Genomic DNA, 20,662 nt, shown 5'->3' on the forward strand with positions numbered 1-20,662 from the left:
TTTTCTACCATCCTACAAGTTCCTAAACCCATTCTAATGTGGTCTGGCTTACTGCAGCACTTTCTACTATCACTGTCTCTGTAATAAATCAATGTATCTTTCCCTTGTCAGACTTGTCACCCTGTGCCTGGAAGGCTGCCAAGTTCTTCAGTGTTGTGGTTCTGCTATGCACCCCCCACCAGGCCCCCTCTATGCACACTCCAGTGTGTTATTTACATAAGACAGCTTTTCTCTGCTCTTTTATCTTTTACAAGCTGGATAAATCCTCCTCTGTCGTGATGAAAGGAGTCACATACTGAGGAATTACAGACATGGGCAGAGCTGTCTGCAGGAAGAAACAATCAGCCTCATAGCCTGTCACTCTTCAGTGCATGAGAGCTGCCTGCAGGGGGAAAGAAACACACAAGTGATCTCTTGAGATTGAAAAGGAAGGGTGTATACAGCCTGCTTGTGTATGAATGTATTTTCTATGTGTGGACATACTGTACATCAACCTACTTCCTGTTTTGTTGGCCATTTTATTTGTTTACAAACAAACTTTTTAAAATTGTTTTTGACTACTTTGAATGCGGCGGGGAGTGGCGAAATTGTGACAGAGGGTTATAGGAGATGTCCCCTAACGCACTGGTTTGTTTACTTTTGTGCAATTTTAACAATACAGATTCTCTTTAAGTGTGGCTCTAGTCGCATGCTTTGAAAAAAGCACAGTTGTAATTTAGGGTACTTTTCCACTTTCTGCAATGCGATCTGGTTTTTGAATGGTTTGTGTTTTGCGGATTACAGCGGCACTGCGATGAACATGGCGCTCTTTTTTCCACTGGTGCGATTTGTTTTTGATAGAAGCACAATCGCCATTCTGCTACATTTTTCCTGCACTTGCGCTCCAATACGAAGCGCAGGAAAACCATTTAGGTAACATGCCAAGATGTCATTTTCTTGCAGTTTGGCAATTAAAAGTACAGTATATTCCCACACTGAGTTTTTTTGTTTTTTCTCTCCCGTGGAAAATCACAAATGCAGCACAATCGTTCCCTACACCAGACAGACCACGGCCAGATCGTGGCAGAATCGCTGTAGTTGAAAATAGGAAGATCTGTGATCGCATTGCAATGTGATCGTGACTGCAATCATGTTTCTTAGTGGAAGAGATGCGGGAAGCTTTTTTTTTTTTTTTCTTTTTGTTCTGGTGATATATATCCTCTGATAAAAAAACAAATACACAGTAATCTTGCTTGAAGAGACAGTTTATTAATGAACAGTGAACAGTGAAATTCTGGTTTAAGGACTAACAGTGAAGAGGGAAATTCTAAATGAGATGCAGAATATTTTGTCAGAAGCTGTTTTTAGAACAATTCACAGTTATTTCCTTGTTGACAAATTCATTCATACACATTTCTCATAATGATTGGCTCACAGTGATCACATGGTAAGGAGCCAATGAAACTGAGCCAATAGAAAAGAGGTCAGCTGTCACATGACAGGCAGCCAAATCAGCGGCTGCTCACGCAACTAATCGACTCGGGACCGCAGGAAACCGGCCAGCATAGATTCTATGCCGCAGCAGAGTTGTGAAGCAACAACTGCGGTGTACCATCTGCTTTATGCGGCCCTCAGCTGGCTAAAGATGAGCTAAATAAAACCGTTTCCCATCTGCCCAGATATCCTGAAATACTTTGAATTTACTAAAGTTGTTGTAATTTCTTTACACAAACAGCTCTAATTTATTTATGTCACTAAAGAAATAAACTGATGAGATATCAGTTTATTGTATCTATCCTCTTACTCCTAAAAATGACGTTTTGAGATACTCCACAGCTTTAGTTTATGTTTAAATCTACTTTTCACGTGTTAAAGGTGTGTCATTGTCGCTGACAAAGTTGTTGACTTATGCCAGATCTAAAATCCATGAACTATTGACTTTTTTTAATCTATCGCCTGCTTTCAGAAGCTGTTCTCTGCCAGGCCGGAATTTTATGGCTGTAGTTACTTACTAGTGAGGGAAGATATAGTGCCACTAGGTCTCAACTGGAGAGAAACTGGCACTTGCACACCTGACTGTGTAACTCTTTCAGACAGAGAAAGAAAAACGCAAAGGAGAACTGTCTAGTTATTTGTATGCTTGGTGCATTCCTATCTCATCAGATTATTTTCACCTTGGTATTCCTGTAAAGGACAATTGTAGTGAGAAGAATATGGAGGCTGCCATATTTATTTTCTTTTAAACAAAACCAGTTGCCTAGCAGCCTGCTGCTCTATTTAGTATAGAGAACTGGGAAAAGAAACACAAAGACAACTGGCGCCCAAATTGTGCAGTATAGGTAGAGGGATAAGTAGAAGTGTTCGAAAAGGGAATACTCACAAAGGTGGGTTGCACATCGGGCAACCGAACACTTAAGGCAGGTGGAGTATCGTATACCTGACTCCACTCAGGTAAGCCAGCGATCCTGGAGGCGGTCGCTCTCTTGGTAAAGAACCTCATGCACTCTAAAACCGGGAGGTGGTGTGGATTCCACCTCAAGTTTGGTGCATGGGACTCCCCTCACTGGAACGTGGAGGGGAGTGTGACACAGAAGGGGGTAAAGAGGTGCCCAATGGAGTATAAAAGAGTTAAAAACACTAAAAACTAAAAGGTTGAGGTGGCTTACCTCATAGACGACAACTCACTTTGAGTAGAGATATTTGTTAACAAGCTCAGGCAACGCGTTTTGTGGGATCTAGCCCACTTCCTCAGGCCAAATAAAGTGCCACAGCAGTCTAATAGCCGCATTTGGGGCATCTGCCGCTATTAGACTGCAGTGGCCACCTCAACCTTTTAGTTTTTAGTGTTTTTAACTCTTTTATACTCCATTGGGCGCCTCTTTACTCCCTTCTGGTGGTCCCACACCAGAATCAAGCATGTGAGCCAGGGGCGTAAATATAAAGCATGTGGGCCCCCCCAGCAAAACTGTAATGTGGCCCCCTGACGTTCACACCCTTTCCCTTGCCAATTCCTTGAGCCCCTCACAGCCTGAGGGCCCATCTCACAAGGGTCATAAACACGAATGGCCATCATGATCTCCACACTCATAACAAGTGTAGCCACAAACACCTGATCTGAAGTATAGTCCCCTGTATCAGAGGAAGGGAAGTAGTAGGTTGGGGCCCCCTTGCAGCTTTGGGCCCTACTGCAGTTGTAGGGGCCACACCCCTGTAATTACAACCCTGGCGTCAGCTAATCTTATCAGATCTGGCAATAATGTCAGAAACATCTGATCTGTTGCATGCTTGTTCAGGGGCTACGGCTAAAAGTAACAGAGGTATCAGCAGGGCTGCCAGACAACTAGTACTGCTTAAAGGATACCCGAAGTGACATGTGACATGATGAGATAGACATGTGAATGTACAGTGCCTAGCACACAAATAACTATGGTTTGTTCCTTTTTTTCTTTCTCTGCCTGAAATAGTTAAATATCAGGCATGTAAGTGGCTGACTCAGTCCTGACTTAGACAGGAAGTGACTACAGTGTGACCCTCACTGATAAGAAAGTACAACTATAAAACACTTTCCTAGCAGAAAATGGCTCCTGAGAGTAAGAAAGAGATAAAAAGGGTCAATAGTTGATAGATTTTTAGCTCTGGCAAACTTCAATGAATGTGTCATTGAGGGAAAACAATAAAACAGTTAAAACTTAAAAAGTAGATTTAAACATAAAATAAAACTGTGGAATATCTTAAAAAGTCATTTTTAGGAGAAGGAAGATAGATACAATAATTATTACGTTTATTTCATTAGTTTATTTTCGCTTCGGGTGTCCTTTAAAAAGGAATACATATGGCATCTTCCATATCCCTCTCACTTCAGTTGTCCTGTAAAGAGACCCTGAACCGTAACAAAAAAACAAAAACAAATGTGGACTCACCTGGGGCTTTCTCCAGCCGGCGAGGTCCCTCAGTCCCCTCCGGGTCCAGCTGGCGCATCCCCCCCCCCCCCCCCCCGTGAGGCTGGCGACCTTGTGCAAAGTTATGTGCAACTTCGCATCCTGTCCGCACACCCGGCTCAATCAAGTGTGCGTCGGCGCCCAAAGTCACCAGGCTAGCAGGACCGCCAAAGAGACAACGGAGAAGACGCAGAGGATGCTGGTGGACTTTGAGAGGTCTGGAGAAAGCCACAGGTAAGTGCAGATATGTATTTTGTTTTTTTTCACTGTTCAGGTTCCCTTTAAAGGATACCCAAAGTGACATGTGACATGATGAGATAGACATGGGTATGTACAGTGCCTAGCACACAAATAACTAGGCTGTGTTCCTTTTTTTCTTTATCTGCCTGAAAGAGTTAAATATCAGGTATGTAAGTGGCTGACTCAATCCTGACTTCCTGACAGGAAGTGACTACAGTGTAACCCTCACTGATAAGAAATTCCCCTTTTTAACTCTTTCTTGCTATCAGAAGCCATTTTCTGCTGGGAAAGGGTTTTGTAGTTGGAATTTCTAATCAGTGAGGGTCACAGGTCAGGACTGAGTCAGCCACTTACATACCTGATATTTAAAGGAATACTGTAGGGGGGTCGGGGGGAAAATAAGTTGAACTTACCCGGGGCTTCTAATGGTCCCCCGCAGACATCCTGTGCCCGCTCAGCCACTCACCGATGCTCCGGCCCAACCTACGGTTCACTTCTGGAATTTCCAACTTTAAAGTCTGAGAACCACTGCGCCTACATTGCTGTGTCCTCGCTCCCACTGATGTCACCAGGGGCGTACTGCGCAGGCACAGACCAGTATGCTCCTGGTAACATCAGCGGGAGCGAGGACACAGGCGTGCAGGCGCAGTGGTTTTTAGACTTTAAAGTCAGAAATTCCAGAAGTGAACTGGAGGCAGGGCCAGAGCATCGGTAAGTGGCTGCGTGGGCACATGATGTCTGCGGGGGACCATTAGAAGCCTCGGGTAAGTTGAATTCATTTTCCCCGACCCCCCTACAGTATCCCTTTAACTCTTTCAGGCAGAAAAAGAAAAAAAAGGAACACAGCATAGGTATTTGTGTGCTAAGCACTGTACATACCCATGTCTATCTCATCATGTCACATGTTACTTTGGGTATCCTTTAAGCCTCTCTTCAACTGAAAGAACTATATCAGATTTCCAATCAAAGTTGTTTTCTACTGATAACTACTGTTCAGCCAGAGATGACCTATTTTTAATTCTACATTTTGTCATCGCTGAACCTTTTGACTTAAGCATTACTTTTGCTTAGAATATATTGCACAATCCCTTATTGGTATACACCTGGTGCTGAGTAGGTCAGGTAAAATGAATCCTGGTTTACACACACAGCGAGGTCTACAGTTGTCTGGCTGGATGGGCTCAGTGGGCTGGAGGAACAAATTAGCACAGGTGATTGGCTGCGGTGCGCAAGAATTGAAGTACATATCTTGTGGACACTCAAACCTACACTCAGATGCTGGTACGCAGGCAGAGCCCTGCAGGTAATAACCCGGCTTGCAAACACAACCATATGTACATCCGTCACACTCTTTCTGGGTCGGGTAGGCAAGGCTGGCACACGATAACATATCACACGGATAACAGCCTGGTACTTGGTTAGGTGGGCAAAGATCTGTGAACGGTAAAATAAAGATTTCTTATGGCAGCTGTACAAGCAGAATGAATTAATTCGCTAATCAATCAACCAACCAATTATTATTATATACTGTATAAAGTGCCAACATATTACACAGCGCTGGGCAATAAATACATCCAATGATACAAAGGATAACAGAGGTAACAAGGTTATACAACATAGGACAAAGCTATACAAGACAAACGCTATACAAGACAAACATACTACAAGATACATGATCATGTGATTTGGGCTGGTTAAGTAGGTCCAGTAGTACAAGTACGAGGTTGTCATAGGAAAGGAGCACACAATCATGTAGAATACACTAGGGAAGGGAGAGGGTACAAGATACGTGACCATGTGATTTGGGCTGGTTAGGTAGGTCCAGTAATACAAGTACGAGGCTGTCATAGGAAAGGAGCACACAATCATGTAGAATACACTAGGGAAGGGAGAGGGTACAAGATACATGATCATGTGATTTGGAGCTAGTTAGGTAGGTCCAGTAACACAAGTACGAGGTTGTCATAGGAAAGGAGCACACAATCATGTAGGATACACTAGGGAAGGAAGAGGGTACAAGATACATAATCATGTGATTTGGAGCTGGTTAGGTAGGTCCAGTAACACAAGTACAAAGTTGTCATAGGAAAGGAGCACACGATCATGTAGAATACACTAGGGAAGGAAGAGGGTACAAGATACATGATCATGTGATTTGGGCTGGTTAGGTAGGTCCAGTAATACAAGTACGAGGCAGTATTAGGAAAGGAGCACACAATCATGTAGAATACACTAGGGAAGGAAGAGGGTACAAGATACATGATCATGTGATTTGGGCTGGTTAGGTAGGTCCAGTAATACAAGTACAAGTCGGTCATAGGAAAGGAGCACACGATCATGTACAATACACTAGGGAAGGTAGAGGATACAAGATACATGATCTTGTGATTTTGGGAAGGTTAGGTAGGCCCAGTAACACAAGTACGAGGTGGTCATAGGAAAGGAGCACACAATCATGTAGAGTACACTAGGGAAGGGAGAACCCTGCCAAAGGCTTGTAATCTAAGGGGAGAGGAGATGGACACACAAGGCTGTAGAATGAATATTCAGTAGAGAGTTACTTTGTGGTATGGGGTGGGTAGGCCATCTTAAAGAGGTGGGTTTTGAGGGCTTGCTTGAATGTGTTGAAGGAGAGGGCAAGTCTATTGGGCAGTGGAAGGGAGTTCCAGAGTGTGAGGGCGGGTCTCAAGAGTTGACTGGCCATTTTTAGGCTAGGTTTCAGCTATTGTGATTTATGCCCATTTACCCGCAAAATGCGATGTTACAGCCTATTAAAATCAATAGGAGAAATTCGCGTGCGGGGAAAAAATTGGAGTGCTTCAGCATGGCTCGAATACGGATGCAGCAGCCTAAAGGACATGTACCATAGGCTAATGTAGACATCACAACACTACCCATTCTGACATTCTTCCAGCCTCCAAACCCCTAACCCATGTAACCAAGAAAGGCGAATCACAATGTAACTTACATGGCTTTATTGGTGGCCTTATGGTCAAAGCTGCAGTCTTCTCCACATATAACCCCACCAGGGCTGCAGAGGAGAAACGTTCAGAGATTAGAATATTCATGTTTAATATACTTTACAGACAGTGGCGTAGGTATGGAGCTATGGGCCCCAGTGCGAGTTTTACATTGGGGCCCCCCAGCACGCTATATGTAACACTGTAACACTTGATACAGTGCAACAAAACCTGCCAATGACAACTACAATGTCAGATGTGCAAGAAAGGGATGGGGAACAGTCTGTTAATGATTACCACTATTCAATGCATCCATAGAAGTTATTACCACCACAAGACCAATAAATAGCTTATACTTTGGTTTAGGAAGGGCCCCATGGGGCCCCTCTAGCCCAAGAGCCCCGATGCGGTCGCTACCTCTGCAACCCCTATTGCTACACCACTGTTTACAGATATGGCATTTTATCTGCTAGAAAATGTAAAGCTTGGAAGATTTCAAGTGCTCAAACAAAAAAAAAAAACAATATATATATCTTAATGGGAGGGGGGTGGTGATCCCAAGTCCTGTAAATCAAAAAGTGCAGAAAATGGGCAAATGGGAAGTCCTGTCAGATAATGAATGGGTAAATGGGAAGCAAAGCAAAGGAGAAGAGCTCTGTAGTGTGACAACGTTTTTTAATCCATAAACATGCAATGAACATATGCACGTAGGGGGGCTGGTTCATACTTGCTCTGAAAACGTATCCGTGGTTCCGTTTTTCAGCCCGGATCAAAACCGGAGCCATGGATAGCAATGTTAAAAATAGCAGCTGTCTTCACCCAACAAAAAAAACGGATCCGTCTGCGTTCAAGGGGATTTGTTTCAAAAACCTGAAAGGACGGTCCGGATTTGCAGCATTTTCCCGGACCGCACATGGATCCTGATACACAGAGGAGTAGTGAAGGGGAATAGGAAAACAGATCCCCCTCTACACAGGCAATTCTGGACACAGAAACGGATCTGTTTCAGTGTCGCAGCCTGTAGGGGGGAGTTGGGGTCGCCATGCTGGAGGGGGTAGCAGCCAGGATGGGGGGGGGGGGGGGGGCAGTGGGGAGGGGGGTCGCCCCTCCTCCCTCACCTGGGTCCCCCGTCCCCACTCCTTCTCCAGCTACTTTGTGCAAAACCTAAAATGTATAGCGGCAGCGAGCGGGGAGCTTACCTTCTTCCTCCAGGTAATTGAGGGGAGGGGCATGACCCCCTGCTCCGCGACCGCAGCCCTTCGTCCTGGCTGCTACCACCTCTAGCATGGCGACCCTCTCTCCCCCCATGACTGGGCATACGTTTCCACGGACTGGAAACATATGCTACAAAATGCCTTTTCAGGAAAAACGGAAGGAAAAAAAAAGTTTGGAAAAATGGATCCGTTTGAAACGGATCCAATCTGCATGCAGATCAGTGTGGAATGGACCTAGCCTTACTGGAAACCAGTGAGACTCACCTGGCGAAGAGGTGGAGATGGGTAGTGATGTCACTGGCATGCGGAACACTCCCGAGGGAGCCTGGGTCTCCTACCACCTGGGCCACTACCGCTGGAGGCCACAGTGGATAGGAAGGCTGACCCCTAAGGACTACTGATGAGCACACATTTTGCAGAAACGTAATTTTGCATCGTAATTTGCACTAAGGATGCAAAATTGTCATGTGAAATTTTGGGTAATTAATTTAGTTTGTAAATTTAAACAGGGAACGCGATTTCTTAAAATGTTTGCGTAATTGCCTAATAGAAAAAGCCCCCACACATGATATCATCCAGAAAATTGCAACATTCAGTTTGTTAGGAAAAAGGGTGGGTAAAGGGCAAAAAAATAATTTTTCAAAAAGACCTTGCAAAGGAAAAATGGTTTAAGTATTAAAAAACTACTTTCCTTTGCATTTTTAAAATCAATTTGCGCAAAAACCAGGGGAGTTGCTAGGATCCTAAGATATCCGGGGCACTTTTGGGCACTCCAGCCAGAAAATGGGTGTGGCCATGCACCAGAATGTGGGTGTGGTCGTGGGTGGAGCCAAATTTACATGAACTTAACAGTCATCTAGGGAGGCCTGGTCAGCAAAATGTTGGATAAAGCTCCTCTCCATTAGTACAAACAAAAAAAATGTTGCAGCATTAGACATAAATAGGCAGTGTCACTTAAACATAACTAGGCAGAGTTACCCGGCTTCTGTGCTGACTAGAGTTTTGCTTTCTGCTGGCCAGGCTGCCGTGCCGCCAGGTTGTCTGGCAGTTACCTCATAGCATTCCCTGACCTTCTAGTGGAACCCCTCCCATGCTCCCATGGATCTTCCATTCAGGCACCACAACTCCCAGCATGCCCCCATAGAAGAACCACAGTTCCCTGCATGCCCCCATAGAGGCATCACAGCGTCCAGCATGGCATAACAGCACTCAGCATGCCCCTGCAGAAGCACCACAGCACCCAGCATGCCCCCATTAAGGCACCACAGCACCCAGCATGGCACCACAGCACCCAGTATGCCCACATAGAGGCACCACAGCACCCAGCATACCCCCGATTGATGCCCCACAGCTCCCAGCATGCCCATCATTGAGGCACCACAGCCTGGGGGACATCTGGGGCACCCCAGAAAAGATCCGGGGCACGTGCCACTGATCTTTGGGGCTAGCAACACCCCCTGGCAAAAACTATAAAAGTCTTTTTGAAAAATTGCTCCCTCATTCCTCTTGAACATATGTAGCAATTCTGGTGATGATAGCATGTATAGGGCCTGATTCACAAAGCGGTGATAACTCAGTTATCACGCCTAAAAGACTTTAGGCGTGATAACCTTTGCACCGCTGAGTTAGCACCGATTTGTGCAGATTATCGCGCGCAAAGTCCCGCGCGCAAAGTTTTGCGCACGCAAACACGCACGCGCGCTCGCAAAGTCTCATAGGGCTTAATGGGCGCTGCGCGTGCGCCCGCGCGAGATTCGCGCGAGTTTCTTCTTATCATGCCTAAACTGAGTTTAGGCGTGATAAAGGGCTTTTCACTGGCGTGCAAACACTTTGCACCGCTTTGTGAATCAGGCCCATAGAGGCTTTGCTATTCACCACTAAAGTCAGCATGAAATTGTGTGAAATTACACCGGGATTACACAAAATCAGATGAATGACCAAATTGCGAAAATGTATGTGAGATGTCACGTATCTTAATTTGCAGATTACAACCATCACTACGGAGGGCGTATTAGCGTGGCCATTAGATGCGATTTTACTACTGACTTCCAGTAAGTGCATATGTTCATTAGGTGTTTATGTATTAAAAACATTACACTATGGAGTGCTGCTCCTTTGCTTTGTTTCCTATTTAAAGAGAGCCCGAGGTGGGCTCAAAAAAAAAAAAAAGGCCACCTGATCCGGGGGGCTGAGCAGATCAGGTTGCCTTAAAAACCACTGCCCCCGTGGGCCTCACTGGCCCACTTTCACTTTCGTGACCTCTGGGTCATGACGCTGCACTGAGGGACTGTGTGCCTCTTATAGCGTGCAGGGAGGCGAAGAAGCGGCAGGGGGCGCGGCCAGGGAGAGAGAGCTGCCCAATTACAGCTCAGGAAACCCTGCATGTACGCCCCTGGCGGGCATTTTGAACAGGGAATCCCTCTCCCTGTGTTTACCTCCGAGATAGCGACAAATATTTTGCTAATCTCAGGGGAAGGGGGGGGGGGGGGATGAAAGGGCAGCTATAGAATGGCGGTGTGGGGGGGGGGGGGGGGGCAGAGAGCAGCGGTGTGGGGACACAGAGGCATGTTATGAGGCAGAGAACATGTCTCTGTGTCCCATCTGCCCTCCATCAGGTTCTCTTTAACCACCCTGGCGTTCTGATTAAATCGCCAGGGTGGCTGCGGGAGGGTTTTTTTTAAATAAAAAAAAAACTATTTCATGCAGCCAACTGAAAGTTGGCTGCATGAAAGCCCACTAGAGGGCGCTCCGGAGGCGTTCTTCCGATCGCCTCCGGCGCCCAGAATAAACAAGGAAGGCCGCAATGAGCGGCCTTCCTTGTTTTGCTTAGATCGTCGCCATAGCGACGAGCGGAGTGACGTCATCGACGTCAGCCGACGTCCTGACGTCAGCCGCCTCCGATCCAGCCCTTAGCGCTGCCCGGAACTTTTTGTTCCGGCTACGCTGGGCTCAGGCGGCTGGGGGGACCCTCTTTCGCCGCTGCTCGCTGCGGATCGCCGCAGAGCGGCGGCGATCAGGCAGCACACGCGGCTGGCAAAGTGCCGGCTGCGTGTGCTGCTTTTTATTTTACGAAAATCGGCCCAGCAGGGCCTGAGCGGCAGCCTCCGGCGGTGTTGGACGAGCTGAGCTCGTCCAGACCGCTCAGCAGGTTAAAGGACAACTGTAGTGAGAAGTATATGGAGGCTGCCATATTTATTTCCTTTTAAACAATACTAGTTGCCTGGCAGCCTTGCTGGTCTATTTGGCTGCAGTAGTGTCTGAATTAGACCAGAAATAAACATGCAGCTAATCTGGTCACATCTGACAATAATGTCAGAAACACCTGATCTGCTGCATGCTTGTTCAGGGGCTATGGCTAAAAGTATTAGAGGCAGTGGATCAGCAGGGAAACCAGGCAACTAGTATTTCTTTAAAGGAAGTAAATATGGCAGCCTCTATATAGCTTTCACTATAGTTGTCCTTTAAAGAGAAACTCCGACCAAGAATTGAACTTTATCCCAATCAGTAGCTGATACCCATTTTTACATGAGAAATATATTGCTTTTCACAAAAAGACCATCAGGGGCTGTATGACTGATATTGTGGTGAAACCCCTCCCACAAGAAACTCTAAGGACTGTTGTACTCCTGGCAGTTGCCTGTCTGTTAACCTTGTTGCATTGTGGAAAATAGCTGTTTCCAACTGCCAAAACAGCAAGCAGCAGCTACTTCACCTTCCAGCAGTAAAAATGTCACCATGTGATAAATGTCCGAATGTAAATCAGGGAGAGGAAAGATTTTACAAACACTGACTAAATCATTTATACATAATTAATGTAAAAATGAAGCACTTTTTTTATTACATTATTTTCACTGGAGTTCCTCTTCAAGATTACTTCCCAGCCGTGTCTGAGGAGCAGCTGGAACAGGGGTGTAACTACAAACCATGGGGTCCCCCAGCAAAACTTTGATGGTGCCCCCAATGCTCACACCCTTTCCCTTGCCTCCCCTGGTGCCCTCCATGGCCTGGGGCCCCATCTCACAAGGGTCATAAAACACGAGTGGCCATCATGATCTTCACACCCATAACAAGTGTAGCCACAAACACACCTGATCTGCAGGATTGACCCCTTTATCAGAGGGAGGGAAATAAAAGTTGGGGCCCCCAACAGCTCTAGGCCCCCCTGCCGTCGCAGTTGCGCCTCCCCTCTAGTTTAGCCCTAGAGCTGGAGTAATGTACACACAATTCATGCTGTCACCACAGTTGTTGTAGCACAAAATTTCACTTTTTTTTTTTTACAACAGTAAAACAATGCTCACAAACCAAGATTGTCTACATGAAAACCATTGTATAAGTGTGGGAGGGGGAATTCACCTGCTCCCTCTCAGGGGAACACTAGTCCCTCTAGGGTTCTACTCTCCTGTCCCAGTCAAAAATGGTAAAAATTCTAAGAAGATGTTAAAGGGGTTCTGTAGGGTATTTTAAAAACAAAAACTTACCTGGGGCTTCTGCCCTCTGCAGCTGTCCTGTCCCGCGCCGTCCTCTACGATCCTCCATTCCCCACCGCCGCCAGTCACCGTCCAATTATTCGTCTAACTAGACGAATGCAACTGCGCCTGTGCAGCCATGGCAACGCGCATCCTCGCTCCCGCGCGCATCATCGGGAGCTTCCTGCACAGGCGCGGTACGGGAAAACTTCGGACTGCATCTGTACAGGAAGCTCTTAGGGACGCAAGCGAGAGTGAGGCAGCCGCAGTGCTATTCGTCTAGTTAGACGAATAATTGGACGGTGACTAGCGGCGGGGAGTGGAGGATCATAGAGGACAACGCAGGACATGAAAGCTGCAGGAGGCTGGTAGAAGCCCCAGGTAAGTGTCAGTTTTTGTTTTTAAAATACCCTACAGAACCCCTTTAATCACTTCAGCCTACAGTGTTGTTTCACCTTATGCGTCCAAGCAACTTTCACCTCCCATTCATTGGCCAATAACTTTATCGCTACTTATGCAATGATCTATATCTTGTTTTTTCCACCCCCACTTAGGCTTTCTTTGGGTGGTACATTTTACTAAGAATTATGTTATTCTAAATCCATCTTAAAGCGGACCCAAACCAAACATTTTTTTAATTCAAAATATTTAGTTGCACCACTCTGACACATACAAAGATAAATAAACTCTCCTTCAAGCCTATGAGCATTTCAGTGCATGCTTTTCACCCTTCTCTTTTCATAATTAGGGTTATACAGGTGGCAGCCATTAGCAATTCTCCTCCTTTGCTGGTCACCGCCTACTCCACCAGTTTGCCGGATTCTGTCCCGGCAATATGAAAGGAAGGGAGGGGTTTCTCCAATAAATGTAAAATATTTTATATTTGTCATCATGCAGCTGAAAAAAGCCTGCTATTTATTATTATATAAAATAGATTTTATTTCTGAAACCTTGTATTTTTAATTTGGGTCCACTTTAACAGGAAGATTAATAAAGAAATAGTAAAAAAATTATTTCTACGTTTTTGGCCATTATTGTTTGAAATTAATACATGCTACCATAATTAAAACCCATGTAATTTATTTGCCCATTTTTCCCGGTAATTACACCATTTACATTATGTCCCTATTACAATGTATGGCACCGATATTTTATTACAAGCCCATAATCAAAAAATAACAGTAATATACCTTACTACATACATATTAGAAAAGTTTAGTCCCTAACTAAGCTACCCTCTTTCCCTGAAATTAAGACATCCCCTGAAAGTAAGGCCTCGTTTCCATCTATGCGCTTCTGTCCGCTTTTGTCCGCTTTTCAGCAACATGTATCTATCTGTAACATTGATGAGCTGAAAAAAAGCGGATAGAAGCGGACAGATGGAAACAAGGCCTAAGTCCTAGTAGTAATTTTAAGCATGGTCAAATTTTAAGCCCTACCCTGAAAGTAAGCCCTAGTGGCAGTAAGGGGGAAAAACATGGAAATTTTATTACAGGAGCCCATAGACTTGTTGGCAAGTAGACATGGGACACGCGACACAGGAGGACAGGGGATAGAGGAGGACACAGGTACAGAGGGGGACACCAGGGGGCACTAAAGGTACAAAGGGGAAAAAGAGGCACACAGGAGGTGTACCCAGCAAAGGAAAAGCTGTCACAGTGGGGGAAGTCAGGAGGACACACAGCACAGGAACTTGTGTGTTCATAGAAATATAAGACATCCCCTGAAAATAAGCCCTAGCACAAGTTTTGGTGGAAAAATTAATATAAGACACTGTCTTATTTTCGGGGAAAGACGGGTATTTTTTTAAAAAAAATTTGGTGTAGCTTTTGGGGAGTGTGGGAGGTTAGGAACTATTTTTGACAGTAAAAAAAAAATGTTATTATCGGGAAATTTTATTTCCAGATGTATTTTACTATTTGGCCACAAGATGCCATCGGAGCTTACAGCAGCAATTAAATAGCACCAAAAGAAAGCTCTATTATTGGGTGCTAAGTTGTATGAGCGAAGTGCTGATTTGTAAAAAAAAAATGGCCTGGTCACGGGGGAAATAAACCTCTGGGGCTCAAGTGGTTCCAATGTAAGTCTCTCTATTTTTGACTATTAAGCCATGCAAGCAGGCAAGAATGATTTGTCACTTCGACTTCTTAATTGAAATGTCACATGCAGATAGGTTACCATGTTCTTCTATCTAAAAGTCACTGATTTCTACATTTCTACATGGGAAAGCGAAGACCTAACTATAGGAGCAGCAGACCTAACAGTCATTGCCATGGCCTCAAAATTCCTACCATTATAGTGCTTAGAACTTAGACTGTAAATGTAAACAATTGCATAGAAAAGATCCACATGCGTTAAAAACGCCACCTACCGAGAGCCGCCAGCAGAGGGAGCATCACTCGATAAGTCATCATCACAAGCAAGGCGTATCAAATGCTAAACTAAAAACATATCAGAAAAAGTCACTCTTTGCAAGTAACAAAATAAGTCAAACATTTAAGTGTAGTTTAAAGAGTTGTTCCACCCAGAACTGAAATTTCGCTTGAAGATGTAGGTTGATAGATAAAACCAACTCCTTCGCAGCTTAACCCTTTCAGGACCGGCTGCCTAACCCCCCTTAAGGACCAGACAATTTTGCATAGAGGGGTGGCGCATTTGGGGGGGGGGGGGGTCAGGCAGCCGGATAACAAGTGTGGCTTGCTGGGCATGGTGTCCCCCCTGTAGCCAGATGTCCCCCTTGTAGCCAGCAGCCTTTGCTCACCTCCCAAGCTCCAGTGATGAGCCGCAGTAGCCCCCTCCGCTCCGGCCGGCATCCCCACTCGTACTGCTGCTCAGTTCGGGTCGCGTCTTGATGACGTCATCAAGCCGGGACCCGATACTTACATCAGAGCGAGTGGGGACGCCAGCCGGAGCGCCGATCACCATGGGAATGGCAGGGAGGTGAGTGGATCCTCTTCTTTCCCCCCTACCGCTGCAGCTCTTACTGGTGATCACTACGATCCGCCAGCAATCGTAGTGATCATGTGATCAGGAGCCATACGCAGTGGCTCCTGATCACTGAGGGGAGATGTCAGCTGTCATATGATACATGGTGCGCACGACCACGGCAGGACGCTTCATTTTCGTCCAGTCAGAGCGGCAGCACCACCTGCTGGATGTAGATTCGTACTGCTTCAGTCCCCATTAGGTTAAAGTGTACCTGAGCTGGAGGGGACAAGGGGACTTTTATTTACCTAGGGCTTCTTTCAGCCGCCTGTCTCCTCCCGGTCTGCTTCACTGTGCTGCTGCCAGCTCCGGTTGAGCCTACGTCTGGCTCAGGTGTAGGCGCACCTCCTCAATCCCGCTCTCAAGTCTGGGAGCATTCTGCACATGTGCAGGATGGGAAATCCAGATGAGGCACTGCGCTGCCCAGAACAGCACATGCCCAGTAGCCCCTGGGTCTCAGATTGGCCTGGGAGGACACAAAGCCAGCTGACAAACTACTAGGAGTCTGGAAGAAGCCCCAGGTAAGTAGAAATCCTCTTGTCCCCTCTGTCTCTAGTATACTTTAAGGCAGACCTAAACTAAATCTCAAAGCAGACCTGAACTCAGAACTTCCTCTATGCTCTAAAGATAAGCATCAGCACAATAACCTTAAAAGAAAAATCTTCCTTTGTTACAGCTGATACAAATTCCCCCCCCCCCCCCCGAGCCGTGACAAGCTCCTCCCGCACCCAAGGCTGAGACACCAAAGTGTGCCCCTCCATCCCTCCACCCCAGCCGTCACACACTGATTGCTATTAGACTAAGAGGTGCCCCAGGGCCCCCAACACCTTAATCTCTAGCTATCTGGCTTACAGTCACTGCCATGAATCCCCTTTCCTTATTTCTGTCTGCTTCAAACACAATAGGGGAATGATAGCTGAGTGAGTTGTGTGCCCCTCCTACACTGTGCCCTGAGGCTGGAGCCTCTCGTGCCTCTGCCTCGGCCCGGCCCTGCTCCTTCGACCCTCTGCTCCAGCACTGGGACCCCGGAAGTTTGTGGCTGCACTTTTGTAGGAGGGCTAAAAAGCCAAACCTGCTCAGCTCTGTGCTAGTGCGCAGAAGTAAACCATCCCTTGTCATTGGGCTTGCAGGGGTCTCAGCACTGGAATGACAAGGAGGAGTGAGACAGGGAAAGCTTTTGAAGGATCCTGAATCTTTCCTCTCCCAAGATAAGAACCCAAATTGGGCACTTTCTTTCCCACAAAGAGGTACTTAAACCTAGGATTGAACTTCATCCCAATCAGTAGCTGACTCCCCCATTCCCAGAAAACTTTACCTCAAATAGATCATCGAGAACGTCTGTATGGCTGATATTGTGGTGAAACCCCTCCCACAGCGTGATGTCATGACCATGGTCCTGGGAGTTTACTGTCTGGGAACCTCATTTGATTGTGCGAAATAAAGTCTATTTCCAAGCAGTATCTCCCTCTGTGCTTATTTCTCTCTGCTTCAAGCACAATAGGGGAATGGTAGCTGAGTGAGTTGTGCGCCCCTCCTACGCTGCGCCCTGAGGCTGGAGCCTCTCTCACCTCTGCCTCGGCCCGGCCCTGACACCCCCTCAGCTTCGCCAATGGCAGGGGATCACACTACGCCAAGGCTCTGAATCACTCTGGTGAGATCGCGGTCATCGATCTCACTACAGAGTTACAGCAGCACCCGGAGGACGGAGGTAAAATTGCAGCGCTGGAGCCTAGGGAGGTGAGTGAGAGCAGGGGCTGCTGCAGAGACTCTGATGAGACTCTGATTTTTTTTCCTGATTTTAGGGTCTGAAACGTTTTAAAAAGACCCTAAACTCTATGAAATAATCATACCACCAGGAAGGTTAAACTTAGGTTTGGAGAAAGCTACTGAGAGTTCCCTGGACTGCTAGAAGATCTAACCTGTCAATACCAGCCAGAGTGCTCATTAGAAGGGCTGATACTACTACCAGGGCTGCTCAAATCCGACCCGGGAGACATCTGGATAGTTGCTATCCGGATATCTCCCAGGAAGGCTGTGCGGTCAATCTTACAAGAATGATGTCTTCTTCGGGTCCATACGCATCACCTCCCACGATGCGTTCCAATCGCTGCATGCGCCGGTCACGTGACACAAACATTTCCTCCTTCAACCCGGAAGGAGGAAGTGTTTGAAGTTACGTGACTGGTGCATGTGGCGCTTGGAATGCATCGTAGGAGGTGACGCGTACGGACCCGAAGAAGGCGTCATTCTGGTAAGATTGACCGGACAGCCTTCCTGGGAGATATCCGGATAGCAACTATCCAGATGTCTCCCGGGTCGGATTTGAGCAGCCCTGACTACTACTAAACCTCAAATACTTTGGTCACATAATGAGGAGACTGGATTATTTAGAGAAATACTTGATGCTAGAAAAAATCGAGGGAAAAAGAAGTAGAAAGTGACACAGGTCAAGATGGATAGACAGCATATGTGAAGCCATGAACATGCCTATGCAGCAGCTGAAAGAAGCTGTGATAGACAAAAACCTCTGGTGCTCAAAAGTACATATGGTCACAAAGAGTCAGAGTTGACTAAAGAAATGAGATAGATGAGATATATATATATTACCTTTTGATCTGTTGGATCCAAATCTGTCGCAGGTCGGGGTGGTGCTGAGAGTTCTGCCGGTCTGATATTTATATACAGTCACCACTGAGTCATCATAGGGGACCACTAACTGTATGCAAATCTTTTGGACGTTCCAGTCAATAAAATGGCACTTATGGCATAATGCCCGGTGCAGGAATGATAGCAGGATACTTGTTATACAAACATCGTTTTACAATAATTACCCCTCCTGGGCAGATAGGAGGATGTGACCCAGAGTTTGTGCCAGAGGGAAGTTAGTTTATGCAACTACCGTACTGTTTATTATGTATTGTTCTGAGGTCAGAATTACCCCTGAGGTGGTACCAATAAATTATAAATACTATAATTAATAGTTGTTGTTGCTGTATAGACTATATTAGTGTATGAGGTACATTTCCATTTTCCCACTGACCTTATGCTGGATACACACAATTCAGTTTGTCATCCAATGGATGGGTTTTCTGATGGGACATTGTATTGTGTGTACATACTGCTCTTGATCAATAACAGGATTGATGTTCCCATGATAACTTTGCATAATCGATCCTGTTATTGAACAGGAGCCGATCGGACATGTCAGAAATAATGGTCCAATTCCTGTCAATCGAACAGGACATTGAATTGTGTGCAGTTAGCATAATTTTTTTTTGTTATCCTGGAGAACTTAGCTTAGCATGGCTCTTTTGAAATTAAAATATATGTAGCCAGCTACAAAAAGAAAAAGTTTTATTTTTTTATCCTTTATATTAGCCAGGCCAGCGCTGCTGCTAAGGGCAGTGCTGGTGTTAGACTGCTAGCAAATAGAGTGAGTTGCCAGTAGTTAATATGGCCACTCTGCTCTCTAGAGAGGGCGGTGCTGCACGTGTGAGATGTACACGCCCCTCTCAACCGACAGGGAGCCACACAGCTTTTCTAGAAATTTCTCCTGTGTGCAGGTGGGGGAGTGGTTAGAGATAAACCAGTGATTACTGGTTTTCCTGTCAGAGAGCCAGGGGCAGCAGAGAGGAAGGACAAGGTAGAGATTTTTGGCCAGAGGTGATCGTGATATACTTTGGGGGACATGGAGAGCTGACAGGACCGAGTAGAGGCAAGAGGTGCTACATAACAGAGTGAAAGAAGTTGTGTGAGAGAGGCTATGAAGATAAGTGACTTTGTTGTCGGGGAAACCATAGAGCATTCAGTCAGAGCTTGTACAGACTGAGTAATCCAGTGAGTGGTGTGGTAAAAGATAGGGTACTTATCCGTTAGCCGGGCACATCCGGCAGGTGGCGCTAATTACTATTCCCCCTCCAGGGCTGAATTTGTCTTGATGGGGGGGGGCTCATGATTGCTGAATTTGTCTTGGAACATGCTAGAAGGTACATACTGAAGGAGGGTGGGTGGGCGTGAGCCTGCTAACCTCCATGTACATTTGGCTCCACCCATAACCACGTCCACATTTATTATGTGGCTACGCCCCTTTTTGGCGCTCAGTTGCATGCCTCGGTTGCATGCCTTTCAGGGGCTATTGTTACCCCCTGGCGCCACATCATCTGCCTATGCTATTAGTATCAGTTTCTCTGTTCATATTCTTAGGCCTCGAATATTTCCCAATGCCTGTATTCTTCATAGCAAGGTGTCAAATGACCGGCCAAACTGGAGCGGGGATAGTGGACCCCCTTGTCTCACCCGTTAATTACCGGGAATTCTTCTGACAAGGCTCCATTGATTTTCACCTGTGCATACTGTTTCATGTATATTGTAAATTCTTAAAGTGTACCAGAGCTGAACAAAGTAAAAATTTATACATACCTGGGGCTTCCTCCATCCGCTCCGATCGCTCCCATGCCGCCGTCCTCCACTGCCCGCAGCTTCGGGAACCGGGTGCCGTCACTTCCGTCAGTCAGAGCCAGTCTACGCAGGAGAAGTGTGCTGTTTGGGAATCTCTACAGCAGCTGCTGAAGAGATACATAGAGAGCGCACTTCTCTTATGTCAGACTGGAGCCGACTGATGGAAATGACGGGACCCGATTCACGAAGCTGAGAGAGGGGGGAGTGATTGGAGCGGATGGTGCTGGAGGAAGCCCCAGGTATGTATAAATATTTTTACTTTGCTCAGCTCTGAGTCCCTTTAATTGTATTAATAAAGGTTCTTCCTAGGCCAAATTCTTCTAGTGCTGCAAAGATAACATTTCTTAAAGGACTTACGAGGCCAAAATCCTTAAAAAAGTGAAGTACCTAGAAGATGTTTAGATGCACGGAGGATGCCGTCC

At 46.2% G+C, this 20,662-nt stretch overlaps 1 protein-coding gene across 1 annotated transcript in view; it reads left to right on the top strand.

The window, feature by feature from the left end:
* Positions 1–19,397: 19,397 nt before the first annotated feature.
* LOC137523065 (uncharacterized) overlaps positions 19,398–20,662 on the top strand; it is an 86,542-nt gene continuing 85,277 nt past the window's right edge. Inside the window, exon 1 of the mRNA XM_068243261.1 lies at positions 19,398–19,425. The gene's annotated coding sequence lies outside the window, so the exon portion shown is untranslated. The remainder of the gene's footprint in view (positions 19,426–20,662) is intronic.

Source organism: Hyperolius riggenbachi, chromosome 6, assembly GCF_040937935.1.
Source record: "Hyperolius riggenbachi isolate aHypRig1 chromosome 6, aHypRig1.pri, whole genome shotgun sequence".
Taxonomy (NCBI): Eukaryota; Metazoa; Chordata; class Amphibia; order Anura; family Hyperoliidae; genus Hyperolius; species Hyperolius riggenbachi.